The 16341-nt window shown below is 39.6% G+C and overlaps 1 long non-coding RNA gene across 2 annotated transcripts in view; it reads left to right on the top strand.

Moving 5' to 3' along the window:
- LOC102954282 overlaps nt 1–16341 on the top strand; it is a 42739-nt gene that overhangs the window by 12873 nt on the left and 13525 nt on the right. The window contains exons 4-7 of one of the 2 annotated variants that reach the window (XR_445606.2): nt 2619–2765; nt 3073–3185; nt 3695–3746; nt 3896–4163. This is a non-coding gene — a long non-coding RNA (uncharacterized LOC102954282). Of the gene's footprint in view, nt 1–2618; nt 2766–3072; nt 3186–3694; nt 3747–3895; nt 4164–16123; nt 16319–16341 lie in introns of those variants that run through there. The other variant, XR_006222109.1, reaches the window with a different exon arrangement.

Genomic DNA, 16341 nt, shown 5'->3' on the forward strand with positions numbered 1-16341 from the left:
GTCTGAACCACTTTCTTTCCGAAGACATCTGTATCTTAATGAGATTAAAGTCAAAAGCTAAAGGAATACAACTCCAGCAGTGGAATTTCATTCCTTATATAGAGAAGGAAGTTGGGGAAGTGCCTGAGAATGTTGTCAATGCCTGAGAAGTTGCACCACTTGAGTTCATCCGAAGACTCACTATACCCTCTGCATCCCTCTTTGCCTCCTTCCTTCCTTCCCTCCTTCCTCTCTCCTCACTCTATTTCTTCCTTCCTTCCTTCCTTCCTTCCTTCCTTCCTTCCTTCCTTCCTTCCTTCCCTCCTTCCTCTCTCCCCACTCTATTTTTCCTTCCTTCCTTCCTTCCTTCCTTCTTTCCTTCCTCCCCACTCTATTTCTTCCTTCCTTCCTTCCTTCCTTCCTTCCTTCCTTCCTTCCTTCCTTCCTTCTTTCCTTCCTCCCCACTCTATTTCTTCCTTCCTTCCTTCCTTCCTTCCGTCCTTCCTTCCTTCCTTCCTTCCTTCCTTCCTTCTTTCCTTCCTCCCCACTCTATTTCTTCCTTCCTTCCTTCCTTCCTTCCTTCCTTCCTTCCTTCCTTCCTTCCTTCATGTCCCTTTGCTCACACTGATTTCTAACTCCTTTGTACAAAGAAGTCTCTGACTCATCTCTTCAGTGACTGAAGCCATGGAAGAGCCCTGGACCTCTGGGAAGGAGGTGCTGATAAGGGACACAGGCTTCAGTAGTGAGAACAGAACTTTGCTCAGTTTATAGTTTTCTAAAGCCATTCCTGTTAAAGTCTCGGTTCTTCCTTCAATTCTAGGTCTTGTGAGGACTTCTCTTTCTGGAGTCCTGTGCCTTCCCTGCCTAAAAAGAGTTTTGAATTGCTGAGAATGCTGAACTTGCACTGTCAGGAGAAAGCCAGCTTCTTCCTGCTATGGACCTCAGGCTCTGCATGAGTTTCTTCTGTAAACTCGTGCTGCCCATATCAGCTCTCACCCTCACATCCCTTTGATGTGGAAGGCATTCTGAGGCCCTGACTCTGATTTTTCACTGCTCCGGGGGTGCATCTGCAATGTGGAGGTGGGGATGGGAGGGGCCTTCTCTCAGGTTTGTCAGAGTTCCTGTTTCAGGGAGATAGGTGGCCTTGCCAGGAGATGGTCAGTGAGAGCCTTCTTGCTCACAGACATTTTATTCTGTGGCTCAGCTTTTAGTGAGTTCTACTCATTGAGCATTGACAGGCAGTTGCATATTTACTAGAGAACTTCCAAATTCCAGTGATTGTTGCTTTGAAACCCAGGGATTCCCTAACAGTTGACATGAATTATTCCCGACAGAATTATTCTTTCAGGGCCCACTCAGTCATTCCAACACACACACACACACACACACACACACACACACACACACACACACACCCCATCTTGGAAAGCTAGAGTGTGGCCAGGATGTGCTTGCTGCTTTGGGAAATGTAGAAATACAGGCTCTTTATCACATCACTTAATTTATACTTTTACCTACACTGAATATATTTTTCAAACCTAAAATCAGGGTATATGGTGGAACACTGAGGGTTTTTGTTTGGTTTGATTTTGAAGTAAAAGAATATCATATCAAAACCTGCTATGGGGCATCTGGGTGGCTTAGTCCATTAAGCATTGGTTCAGGTCGTGATCTCAGGGTTTGTGAGTTCGAGCCTCACGTCTGGCTCTGTGCTGTTAGCACAGAGCCTGCTTCAGATCCTCGGTCAACCCCCCTCTCTGCCCATCCTTTCTGGTTCTCTCTTTCTCAAAATAAATAAATAAGCTTTAAAAAAACCTGCTTAAGTAGAAAAAAGAAAAAAATTGTTTCATTTAACAGGACCATACAGTTATAGTTTCAGACATTGCTGAATTTAAGGACTCAGTTTCTTTCCACATCTCTGCTCTGCCTCTTTCTGTCTTGACTAGAGCCTCAGGTTTCATGTGGTATAACATGATGGTGGGAACAAATCTCCAATGCTTTCCTCCCCACAGTTTAAATCCAGAAATGAAAATACCTGTTTCCCCGAAACTTAAGTACATTTTTATTGGCTCTTGTTGGGTCATGTGACCATTCCTAAGCAAATGGCTAGGGCCATGGAAATGCAGTGTGCTGATTGGCTTAGACTCAAGTTTTATGTTCAACCCTGGAGCTGGGGTTGGCTCCACTCAGAGGATGGGGTCTGAGTGTGGGAGGGGCTAGTTCTCCAGAGGGAGGCAGGGGTTAGTGAGGAGCAGAGTGGCAAATGGGTGGTGGGGGTGAGGGTGGGGCAAAAGCTGTAGGTATTCACCACACCTGATCTGACCAAAAATTTTGAACTTCTAGACCTAAAACCAGCTTGAGAGAAGTAATTTCATGTCAGTGTATTGTCATTTCTGGAACATATTTTTCTTTGTGCAATGACAAGCCTGTCATAGAACTTCAGTGATTTATCGTGGCTGAACTGCTACCTCAATCCCTATGGTCTTTATAATTATTTGGTAATATCTCCCAGGGAAAACCAGCAGAGAAGAAACAGTGTCTCACCCAGTCTATATATTGTTGGCAATTTTGAAAGAGATTGTTTTGAAAACCTATTTATTATATGTGCTGAGAACTTATAAGCTTTCAACACTTTCCAGGGAAGTGTGAAGTGCTTTGAAGGCTGCCAACAAAATGCCAAGTCAGCCCACTGACAGAAAAAGGAAGAGAAACCTTTGGAAAATACATTATTGTTTCCCATTAGCTTACTCTCCATCTGAATCTGAGCACCAGACCTGAGGAAGGAGGTAAGAGAGGATAAAGGCATGAAATGCTGAGCAAGCCTTTTACTAATGGTTTCAGTGGGAGAGACACCACCTTCATCATTGAAATTCTAAGGGAAATACCCATAGCTTCAAAGATGTTGGACTGCTTCTTCTTGCAGTGCAAAACTTTACAGGGTGAAAAATAAATTTCAGCATAAATTTCTTTGGGCATCTTTTATTAACAGACTCAGGCTAACCAAGTGATTCCTCAAAAGCTCATCAAATTTCCAAGAAGGAAAGCAAACTATTAATCATGAAATATTAATTATTATTATTTCACATATTTTAGAGTGAACATAGAATGGCGAATTTGTTCTAGGACAGTGAGTGATCTGAGAGTGTTGGGAAGAGGGAGCCATGCCGTGTAGACCAGAAAGCAGGGCAATGGAGGAATGGATCCAAGTAAGTAAGCAATTCATTCCACAAGCTCCCATGAAAAACTTCTATTCAGTAGATGCAGGGTCTCAGTGCCATAACTATCACAAACAACACAGTGATAAACATTCTTGCATGGTTATCCTTGTCCTTGGATTGTGTAAGAGTTTCTTCCAGGTAAGGACGAAGGTGTGGGGCCACTGCTTGTCAATCATGTCTGCTGTGTGCCCCCTCAAACACAGCAACACCAGTTACTCTTTTCTCAGCCAGGCATTAGATAGTAATTGTTTAATTTTTTGTCAATAAATGGGTGTTTTATCATGGCATCAAATATTGTGTCCTCCTGAGGGGGAAGTAACCAGAAGCTCATGACTATTGAGATCACTGGATAAAACATGGCATTTTTTTTTTCACTGTACAATCTCTGGTTACCAGTGAGGTAAAAAAAAAAAAAAAAAAAAAAATTCATAAACTCATCAATAACCTGGGGTTTCCTTTCCTGTGATTTCCCCATATATATTGTTTGTATTTTTTAGATTTCTTGGCTTCTTGTTGCTGATACAATAGAGAATAAAGAAGTGTATGTATGTAAGTCACATTTTTTAAACCATTGTCCTATTGATATATGGGCCATTTCAGTTTGAAATAAAGCAGTATGTCAGTTTATTACTTAAAATGTATCACTATAATTCACCATTGCAAAAGACTAACAAAGAAATAAAATTTATTCATCCCAGTAGATACAGAAAAAAACATTTGAGAAAATACAACAACATGTGATGAAAACTCTCAGGAAACCAGGGATAAATGGAATTTCCTCAACCTGACAGAGCATTTATGAAAGACCTGCAGTTAACATCATATTTACTGGTGAAAGATTGAATAATTTCCCTCTAGGTTGGGAAATAAGGGAAAGCATGACCACTTTCACCACATCTATTTGACATTGTACTGGAAGTCATAGCCAGTGCAATAAGACAGGAAAAAGAAGTAACAGATAACATATATTGGGAAAGAAATAAACTGTATTCCCAGATGACATAATTGTCTCCATAGAAAATCTTAATAAATCTATTAAAAAGCTATTAGAACAACTAAGTAATTTTATGGGCTTATAGGACATAAGGTCAAAATGTATAAAATGTACAAAAATAAATTGTATTTCCCTATATTAGCAACAAAAGTATCAGACTTGAAATTAATAATGCCTTTTAAAATAACATCAAAAATATAAAATCATTTAGAGAAAATATAAAATATTTATGGAAAACATTTACACACAAAATCTGTACATATTGAATATATTTTTAGTGTACTGAAAAATATTTGCTGAGAAAAATTTTTAATACTTAAGAGACTTCCAGTTTATGGTTCTGTAGTAAAGATATTGGAAGTCTCCACTCTGTCCTAACAACAGGTAAAAAGCTAAATGAGCAAAAAATCAACAACTCTTCTTAGATCCATAGGAGAGGGGAGGACACAGGACACAGGGCCAGTTACTACACCCAAGACTTGTGAGGCAGACATGCAAATGCAGGGAGTCATGACTAGAAAGCAGCACAGGAACCAGTGCCGGGGTAGGAAACCCTGAACTATAATTGACAAACTGCTGGAGGCTCAGTGTGGACAAGTATGAGAGTTAAAAACTCCAGGAGGACCCCAGTCATAGGGGAGGATCTCATAATTCTATGAGATTTATCTCTAGGAGTTAGACTACTTTCCCACAGTAAATGTCCAGGAAAAGTCCCCTTGTGATTCTGGCAGGCAGAAGGGAAAAGGAATCATTTTGAAATATGCCTGGGTACTCTGTTCTTAACAAGGTCTGCACTCAGGGGAAACTAGTTAACCAGACCTTAACTTGCTGGGGTATTTTTCAGACTGACTGGGGGAAAGGGAGAGCATGAGTTCTAGCTGGCTGTAGCAGTCTTGTCCCACCTCAGGTGGGGAAGAAAAAACCAAGAAACGCATGTGAAGTTCAAAGTCAAGAGGCCCAGGCTCACGAAAAGACTAAGACCTAATCACAGGACTGTAGAAAGCTTTCCCTCCCATCACACCTCATGACCACATTACTAAAGGCCTATTTACAGCAGTTCCTTCTACCCAGTGCATCATATCCAGCTATGAAGAACAAATCACAAGGCATACCAAGAGGCAAAAAACACACTTGAGAGACAGAGCAAGCATCAGAACCAGACATGTCAGGGATGTTGGAATTATCACACCAAGGATTTAAAATGATTATGATATTTTATTTTATTTTATTTTATTTTATTTTATTTTATTTTATTTTATTTTATTTTATTTTATTTTTTTATGTTATGTTATGTTATGTTATGTTATGTTATGTTATGTTATGTTAAGGGAAGCTAATGGATAGATTGTATGCAAGAACAGATGGTATATGTAAGCAGAGACATCGAAGTCGTAAGAAAGAACCAAAAAGAAATGGTAGAGATGAGGAACACTAAGAGAAATTTAGATTGCTTTGATGGGCTTATTAGTAGATTGGATACAGCTGAGGAAAGAATCTGTAGCTAGAGGCAATTTCAGTGGAGTCCTTCAAGACTGAAAAGCAAAGAGAACAAAGACTGGAAAAAACGGAACAGGATATCCAAGGACTATAGGACAACTACAAAAGGTATAAAATACAAATAATGGTAGTACCAGGAGGGAAGGGAGATTGAAAGGAACAGAAAAAATATTTTAAGCAATAGTGACAGAAAATTTCCCAAATTAATGTCAGGCATCAAACCACAGATCCAGAAAGCTTAGAAAACACCGAGCAGGATAAATGCCAAAAAGCTACACATAGGCATATTATTTTCAAACTACAGAAGATCAAAGATAATGAAAAATTCTGAAAGAAGCCGGAGGGGGAAGAAATCTTATCTATAAAAGAACAAGATTATATCTGACTTCTCAGAAACCATGAGAGCAAGGAGAGTGTAGTGAAATATTTAAAATATTGAGGAAAAAAATTGACCTAGAATTCTGTACCCTGTGAAATTATCCTTCAAAAGTGAAGGAGAAATTAAGACTTTCTCAGACAAACAGAAATTGAGAGAATGTGTTTCCAGTATACCTACCTTGCAAGAAATGTTAAAAGAAGTTTTTTAGAGAGAGGAAAAATAGTACATAGATCGGTAACTTGGATCTAAACAAGAATACTGAGGAAGGAAAATACTGAAGAAGGAATACATGAAGGTAAAATAAAAACTTATTTTTCTTATTTTTAATTGATCTAATAGGTAACAGTTCATTTAAAATGACTTGTGTCATAGGGGCGCCTGGGTGGCTTAGCTGGTGAAGCATCTGACTTCAGCTCAGGTCATGATCTCACGGTTCGTGGGTTCAAGCCCCGTGTCGGGCTCTGTGCTGACAGCTCAGAGCCTGGAGTCTGTATTGGATTCTGTGTCTCCCTCTCTCTCTCTGCCCCTCCCCCACTCATGCTCTGTCTGTCTCTCTCTCTCAGAAAAAAAATAAAATATTAAAAAGTGATTTCTATTGTATTTGATTATACATGCCTATGTATGTATCTTATATATATATATGCTTATGCATGATTAAAAAAGATTTAAGAAATAGAGTAATATGAGTAGGTTTATGAATTTGAAGACTTAGTATTGTTACAATGTCAATTCTCCTGAAATTGATCTGTAGATACAAAACAATTCTAATCAAAATCATAGTAGGCTCCTTACAGCTTCTTTCACAAGCTCATTCTATAATTTTTATAGAAATTCAAAAAACCTAGAATAACCAAAGCCATTTTTGCAGAGAAGAATAACAGGGGAGAATGCGCAGTACCTAATTTCCAAACTCACTACGTAAAACTACAGTAATCAAGGTAGTGTGGGTTTGTCATAAAGATAGACACATAACGCAATGAAATGGAAGGAAAAATTCAGAAATGGACACATATATACATGTTCAATTGATTTTCAACAAGGTGCTGTGAAAATTCACTGGAGAAAATCTAGTCTTTTCAACAAATGGAGTGGAAGCAATTGGATAGTTATATGGGAAAAAAAATGAACCTTCATCTTGACCTCATATAATATATAAATAGGAACCCAAAATGGGTCATCCTGTCATATAAAAGCTATAACTATATGAAATTTCTAGAAGTAAACAGAAAATGTTTGCGACCCTGGCTTAGGTAAAGATTTCTTAGATAAAGCACAAAAAAGTAGAAACTATAAAAGAAAAAGATTGATAAATTGGACTTCATGAAAATGAAACGTTTTGCCCTTTGAAAAACCCTGTTAAGAAAATGGCAACACAAGCCTCAGACTGGGAGAAAATATTTGTCAACCATATATTGGGTAAAGGACTTGGATTCAGAATATTTAAAGAACTGTTAAAACTTAGTATTAGGAATCCAAACAACCCAGTTAAAAAAAAATGGACAAAGATTTAGTAAGACCCTTTTTACCAAAGAAGATATAGGTATAGCAAATAAACATATGAAAGGATGATTCACATCAGTTGTCCTAAAGGAAATTGAAATTAAAACTGCTTGAGAGGGGCCCCTGGGTGGCTCAGTTAGTTAAGCATCTGACTTTGACTCAGGTCATCATCTCATGGTCTGTGAGTTCAAGCCCCGCATCAGGCTCTGTGCTGACAACTCAGAGCCTGGAGCTTGCTTCCCATTCTGTGTCTCCTTGTCTCTCGGCCCCTCCCATGGTCATGCTCTGTCTCTCAATAATAAATAAACTTAAAAAAAAAATTTTTTTTTTAAAAGACTGTCTGTGCCAAGTGCCACAGAGGACGTGGAACAACCGGCCTGCTTGTCAATTGCTAGGGGGAGAGCAAAATGCCGTTGCCACTTTGGAAAATTCACATTCCTTATAATGTGAAACATACATCTACCATATGACCCAGCCATTGCAGTTTTGGATATTCATCCTTGAGAAATAAAAACATATTCTGAATAAATGTTTTTACATAAAGTTTGTAACAGTTTTATTCAAAATAGACAAAACCTGTAAACAGCACAAATGTCTGTCAGGTGAATGGAGAAATGAACTGTTGTATATTCACCCAATGGAGTACTACTCAGCAATAAAGAGGAACAAGCTAATGGTAGATGCAAGAATGGAATTGAATTTTAAAAGCACTATGGTAAGCAAAAGAAGGAGGACTCCAAAAACTATATACTTTAACCTTCCATTTTATGACATTTTAGAAAGAGCCAAAGTGTAGCGACAGGATGCACATCAGTAGCCTGAAGCAAGGAACTTTTGCACTGTGGGGTCCACCTATACACGGATATTTTTTAATAAATAAATTACAATATTGTAAATGTATGTTTTCTTCCTTGAAATTTTCTTTTTAAAAAAAAATTTTTTAATCTTTATTTTTGAGAGAGAGAGAGACACAGAGTGAGAGCAGGGGAGGAACAGAGAGAGAGGGAGACACAGAATCTGAAGCAGGCTCCAGGCTCTGAGCTGTCAGCACAGAGCCCGACGCAGGGCTCAAGCCCACGAGCTGTGAGATCATGACCTGAGCTGAAGCCGGAGGCTTAACCAGCTGAGCCACACGGGCGCCCCATTTTCCTTGCAATTTTCTTTTTAAAAAAAAAATTTTTTTTTTTAATGTTTATTTATTTTTGAGACAGAGAGAGACAGAGCATGAACGGGGGAGGGTCAGAGAGAGGGAGACATGGAATCTGAAGCAGGCTCCAGGCTCTGAGCTGTCAGCACAGAGCCTGACGCGGGGCTCGAACTCATGGACCGCGCGAGATCATGACCTGAGCTGAAGTCGGCTGCTTAACCAACTGAGCCACCCAGGCGCCCCTCCTTGCAATTTTCTTAATGACATTTTCTTTTCGGTAGCTTATGTTATTGGAAGAATACAGTATATAATGTGTATAACATACAGAATATGTGGTATTGACTGTTATGATGTTATCATATATGTTATTGATAAGGCTTTTGATCAACCGTAGGCTATTAGTTCAGTTTTGGGGGAGTAAAAAGTTATACTGGGATTTTCAACTGTGGGCGGGGGTTGGCAGTCCTAACCCCCGATGTTGTTCAAGGGTCAACTATATATCTTGACTATGGTGGTAGTTACAAGATTGCACACTTTTGTCAAAACTCACCACACTGTGCACTTAAAATGAGTGACTTTTTGTAAGTTACACTGCAATAAATCTGATTTTTAAAATTGTTGAAGCATCTATTGTGTTGATACAATGTTTTCGTGTTGTTGTGCAGGGAATCGGGTGGAGGAGTGCTGTAGGACCTGGGTTAGGGAGGTGGTAGGGTATGGTGAGGTTGGAGGTCAGGTCGGCAGCCTGGGTTGCCCAGGTGCCAGCAACTCTCTGGAAGGTTCCCACTTCTCTAGCACATCATGGGAGTGTGATGTCACATTTCTTTCTGCTGGAGTCCCCATCACTACCTGGGATCCACATTTGACTGCCCAGGTGAAACCCCCAATGGCTAGCTGGTTAAGGAGTAGTGAGCCCCAGAGCAGATGGAAAGGGGCGGAAGGGAAAATATTGCTGTTTTTGTTAAGGAGAGAGAACAGTGGTCTCAGAGCCAGGCCAGGGCAGCATCTGCCCCGGGGACTTGTGCTGATTGTCTGACCTGGGCCCCTTCCTCTGTCGATGGACTGACTGATTTGGCCAAGTATTTTCCTGAGCCTGGCCCTCTGTGACTCGCCAGGGCTATGGTGCGACTCATTTCAAGGTTCTCACTGCCCAGGGGGGAAAGCAGACATGGGCATAAGTAATTGTCATAATGCATTTGGTGAGGGCTGTGATACAAAGATGTAGGCAGGAGAGAACAGGGGTCAGGATTCTTGAACCTCAGCACTTTCACCTATTAAATGTGGGTGACAGCAATAGCAACCTCCCAAGATCATTGTGAGGCACTAACAGAATATCGAACACTGCATTTTCCAACTCCACATTGCTCAAGTTGCATAAGGAAGCAGCATTCACAGCATGTTTCTGATCTGTGCGAGGCTCTGGCTGGCTTAGCCCCATATTTCCTGGATGGAGTATATGGCTTGCGTCTGAATAAACTAAATCATAATAATAGCTACCAGGTGTTGTGCAAACATTATACAATTTCATCCTCATAAACATCGTGCAGGATCTATACCATTAGCCCTATTTTACCCAGGAGAAAAGCAAGTCTCCTAAAAGTTATAGACTTGTCAAAAGTCACCCAGCCAGTGAGCACTGATTCTGATGGAAGATGGATAGAAAGGCAGGACCCCCTGTCTTCTTTTTCCTTAGTCTTACCCTGGCTTCCTTATCCTCTTGTTGTTATCCGGGATCACACACCTAAAAGCCTGCAGGAGCCAGGTAGGTGTTGTAGAAGAGGGAGATAGAGAGTGTCAGACAGTTAGGAGGGTGGGGCTGTGGGGGGCTGGGCTGTGGGGGATGTACCCCGTCTAAATCAGCAGCTCCTCAGCTCCAGCCAAGTTTTGCCAAACACCAGTGCTAGCTCCATGTGGCTAGCTCCCTTGGTTTTCCAAGAGAAGCAGAAATCTGAATCTAAAAGTGAACGCAGCAGTGAAATATTCTGAGTTTTAATTGTTAAATACTTTCAAAATTAACAAAAACTTTGCATTGAGGGTCTAACGAAGCACATTGTGGGTTAGATTAGGCCCAAAATTTGCAACATCTGGTCTACATAATTTTATTGTAATGTGATATTAAGAAGAACAACAACAACAAAAAGGAATTTGCCATAGGCTATGTTCAAAGATGTGACATATTGTATTGGAGTTTTGGATCATATGCTACTTTAAACCATTTTCATTGGTGTATTAGGGTTTTCCAGATAAATAGAATCAATAGGGTGTGTGTGTGTGTGTGTGTAGGAGAAAGAGATGGAGATTTATTTAAGGAATTGGTTGATGAGGCTATAGAGACCCAGGAGAGAGCCAGTGTTGCGGTTCAAGTCTGAAGGCTGTCTGCTGCACAATGCTGTCTTTCACAGAGGAGACCTTCAACTGATTGGACGAGGCCCACCCACATGAAGGAGGACATTGTACTTTACTCAAAGTCTACTGATTTAAATGTTACCGTCATTCAAAAGCACTGTCATAGAAACATCCAGAGTAATGTTTGACCAAATATCTGGGCACTGTAGCCCAGCCAAGCTGACACATAAAATTAACTATTGCAGGAAATTGGTAATTTCCTTATTATTTCCACATGCTCAACCTAGTCTGTGTTATGTATTCCTAGGGGTGGAATTTAGTTTTTTTATGTAGTATATGATCATTTTTATTTATTCTAGGAATCTGGCAGTGAGTGCATCACAATGAGTCCTACTAGTGAGATGCCCCAGTTTATGCACTGTGGTAGGTGTACTAGTCGGGGTTCTCCAGAGAAACAGAGTCAGTAGAAGATCTATCTATCTATCTATCTATCATATATACAATAAGAATATATATCTATTTTATATATAATAAGAATGAATAACTGAATAAAGATATTTATTAGAAGGTATTGGCTTATGAGATTGGGAGGCTGAAAAGTCCCATGATCCTCTGCAAACTGGAGTACTCAGGAAGGCCAGTGGTGTACTTTGAAGGTCTGTGAACCAGAGATCCAATGGTGTAGATTATGGTTGGAGTCTGAAGGCCTATAATGGAGAAGTAACTTCCTTTGGGGTCTGGAGCACTGATTGTCTGAGCTATGATTAGCTGTCCTACATTTGGGGACTATATTCCATATGAGTTGTCTTTAGAACACAACCCCACCAAACACCCAGCGAACTGAGAAATGGGGGGGAGCAGCCTGTGTTTCAGACTCTGTAGCCCTAACACAATAATTTTCAAGGGAAAGGCTGAAGCTGGGCCATTTGCTGCTGCTTGGACAACAGGCCTCTGGGTTAAAAGCCAAAAGGCCAATGACCTTGACGGCTAAAACTTTTGAGTCAGTGAGTGGAAATGTCACCTGGCTACAAGTCTTTGGTAGTGTTTGGTGAATGGACAGAATACCTTAGTCTGCATGCATATCCCTCATTTGTGAATGCAGGCTTCAAGGTAGGAATTCCAGTTCAAGATTGTGTCATAGGAAGACTATGAACTCACCTCCTCCATGGAACACGCCAAATAATAACATGAAGAACTGAGGGCAGACTGAACTGCTGTTGAAGGACCAAAGACAGAAAGAACAGCAAAAGAACAGCAAGAGAGGTGGACACATGGTAACAAAGGGAACCCCCCACCCCCAGTGCTGCGAGCAGCAGTGGGGAGGGACAACACTGAGGGAACAGGAGCAGAAGAGATTCTTCTGTCCTTGGGCACAGAAAAAAGCTGCAGTTTAAAAGAACAACTAGCATATAACAGAGATAACACTAGGACTCTGCCAAGCGGCGGAGGAGCCCCAGGAAATCTCTGCAGGTCAGAGGGACTGGAGAATGACACGGTTTCTGTTCCCGCCTCACTTGCAAAGCTTGGATTGGAGCAGGGTCCGGACACTCTGGCGGGTGGGTCCAGGTGTGTCTGTGAATTGCACCTTTAGTGAGCCCAGGGTCCACAGGCCCACACCAGTCCTAGATGCACTGGACAGAGGAAAAGCTGTGGTTTAGAGGTGCTGGGGAACTGGGGAACTGTGGTCTCTCCCTCCATCAAGAGTTCAGACCAGAGCAGGGTCTGGCTGCCATAAAGGGCAGGTTCAGAGGCCATAATCTGAGGGTCCCGATGCCATAACTGGCAGGTCAGATCATCACAGAGGGCTTGGGACCTTAGTAAACCCAGGGTCTGCAGGCTCACACCAGCCTTAGTCACACTGAAGCACTAAATAAATAAATAAATAAATAGATAGATAGATAGATAAATAAATGCTGTGGATTAAAAGGGCTGAGGAACTGCAGGAATGTTCTCTTTTCCTCTACCTTAGCAGGGTCCAGCTCCTGGCAAGCTTGTGACCTCAGTGAGTCTGGGGTCTACAAGTCCACACTAGCCACCCTGTGGTGCTGGGGCACAAAGAAGCTGTGATTTTGTGTTTTTCTTTGTTTTTACTGTTTTATTGTATTTTTTTGACTTTTTTAGAATTTATCTTGCTTTGTTCTTATTTTTTTTCATTTTGGCTTTATTCTTTCTTGTTCTTTTTTCTTTTTTTTCTATTATTTTATTTTTTCTATATTATTATTATTTCTTTATTCTTTGTGTAAAAAGTCATGGTTTAAAAGAGTAATAACTAGCATATATATAGTCATAGCTCCAGCCAGCGACCAAAAGTCATCAAGTATACCCAGTCTTTGTAGGGGTCACCATATACAAGACCATTCTTTCAACTTTAGGAGAAATAGTCACTTTTCCTAATTCATAGAAACAAACATAGAAAGCCAAGCAAATTGGGGAGACAGAGGAATGTGCTCCAAAAGAAAGAATAAGAAAAATCCTCAGTAAAAGAATTAAATGCAAGAGATAAGCAATATGCCTGATAAAGAATTCAAAGTAATGATTATAAAGATACTCATTGGGCTGGAGAAGAGGATGGAAGAACTCAATGACACTGTCAATAAAGAGATGGAAAATGTTAAAGAGAACCAATCAGAGTCGAAGAATACAATAACAAATAAAAATCACACCAGAGGGAATCAGCAGCAGATTACAGGATGCAGAAGAATGTACCAGTGATGTGGAAGACAGGGTAATGGAAAGCACGCAAGCTGAACAGCAAAAAGAAAAAAGGATGCAAAAAAAAAAAAAAAAAAAAAAAGATGAGGATAGATTAAGAGATCTGTTGGACAACATCAAGTGAACAAACATTATAAGGGTCCCAGAAGAAGAGCAAGAATGGTATAGAAAAGTTATTTCAAGAAATAATAACTGAAAACTCCCTAGCCTAAGGAGGGAAATAGATGTCCAAACCCAAGCAGCACAGAGAGAATGGCAAATAAAAATGAACCCAAGCATGTCCACACCATGGTACATAATCATTAAAGTGTCAAAGGTTAAAGATAGAATCCTAAAAGCTGCAAGAGAGAAACAGAAAGTTTACCTACCAGGGTAAACCTAGAAGACTATGAGCTGATTTTTCAGCAAAACTTTTGTAAGTTAGAAGGGAGTTTTCTTGCTGCTTTTTTGGCTATATACTCTTTGATTGACTTTTCACATGTCAATAATTTTGTAATATCACTGTTTACAGACAGAATTAAATGGTAATTCAGTCTTTCCTCTAGCATGGTTGATTCAAATTTCCTTTTTATTATTGATAATTTTAGATATGTTTTTTTGGCTTAATAATTTATTTTTGGAATGTCACGTAAATTTTTAGGATTGTTGTGTCATCTAATGACATATGTGCTTAAATTTATTCGTGCTTAACATCACAAAATTGGACAGTGTATGTAATTAGTATTACAACTGGTCCTGTATATAATTTCTACATTCTTTGAGACATCATTTTATCTCCTGTCTTCTTTAATATGTCAAAGATTTTTACCCAATCCAACTGATATGCCCTGAGAGGAATTGACCAAAGTATATTTAAAATGCTTAAAAATAAGTGAATGAGAAAAAAAGTGAAAAATTTAAAAGGCTTTAAAGGAGCTACACAGATACATTGAATATGAAGAATTGCACGTGTGATAAATATCTATTTGCCAAAGATGCACATTCAGAGGAATTGCGTGCTCTGGTCAGCTGCAGCTTCCTTGGTGGGAGAAGACATGATCGCCAAATCATGCTCTTGTTCCAGCCAGAGCCCTTCAGAGGCTTCAATAGGAATTGAATTGCGTTTCTGTGACTTAACACCTGCCCACCCTGCTTGGTGCCACAGAAATGGTATTGAGGGTGAGAGCAAGAGAGGGCTTGTAACATGGTCCCATATGCCTGACTTTTGTATGGAAATAGTTCTCCTTACCAACTAGTACACTTGTATTTTATGGAAACTAAAAATATTGTGCTGAATATATTTCTCTTTTTGCTTTGGACACTTGGAAGCTCCCATCGAATTGTGTGACCTTAGTAAGAGTGAAGGACCATGTAATGTCCATTTTTAGGAATTGTGGCTTCAGTGCCTTATTCTGATGGTTGCTAATCAATTACTCAGTTTTTGTCTATTGTATACAGATTTCAAAACACCACAAATCTTATTTGGAAAAATAATAGAGATATAAATGAAAAAAAAAGATGATGTTTTGAGGGAGCATGGCTGATGTGGAGTTGAGCAAGAGGGGATATGAACAAAAAAGCTGAAATGGGAGGGAAGTGGGCTTTGAATATTGAAGAAATGTGGGGAACAGGGTGGGGGGAGGGATAAGAAATTAAGGACAGGATCAAGATTTGAGAGGGTGTTAGCAAAGATAATGTACTGAAATCAGAGCAGTGAGGACAGCTCAGGATGAGGAAGGAGAGTTTGCAGCTACACCCCAGGGCAGTCTAATCACCATGTCTTATTTAGTTAGTGATCTTTTTTTGTCTGGGTATTTTAAAGATTTTTCTCTTTATCTTTTTCATATCAACTTTTGGATTAATTTGTGTCAATCCTGCTTTGTGCTCAGAGCAAACTTTTGAGAATTTATGTCTCTCTTAAATCTTAGAAATGTTCTAATTTTCTCTCTCAAGTATTGCTTCTTCACTCTCATCCATGTCTCTTAACAGATTTTTCTGATAATTATCCTTGTTATGGTTTTCCTACAGTTCACTTCCTCTGAGTCCATTTTCACACTGTGTCCAGTCTCTTGTACACTTTGCCTATTAAGTATATTTCAATGAGTATAGATTTCATTTTCAGGGTTTCAAATTATTTTTTCAATAGTTTATTGTTATTTTAATTTCTGCCTGATTTTGTCTCATAATTTCTGTCTCTTTATTGATCATTTCTTCTCACGGAGGATCCTAGACATATTATTTAAAGCCATTTTTAGATTATAATTTTAGTTTTGTTTGGAGTAAATTCATGTTTGGTAATTTATTAGTGTATTTTGTTTTGAGTCTTTTATCGAATTTGATTTCCTCATTTGTACTGGAATTTTTGTTTGCAGGCTCATCTTAAGAGGGAGGTCTTGCTCCACCTCCCTATCCTTGGAAGGTATTTCAATGAGGATGCATTTGACTTCATGTAGGAGGAAATCCAACCAACACTGGTTAAACCATATGAAATGTATTACTGACTTTAGGAGTACAGAGGATGGGTGGTCCCAGGTTCATTAAGTGGTCCAACAACATCAGGATTCCAGGTCAGTATCTTTCCTTTTCTTCA

This window comes from Panthera tigris, chromosome C2, assembly GCF_018350195.1.
Source record: "Panthera tigris isolate Pti1 chromosome C2, P.tigris_Pti1_mat1.1, whole genome shotgun sequence".
NCBI lineage: Eukaryota > Metazoa > Chordata > Mammalia > Carnivora > Felidae > Panthera > Panthera tigris.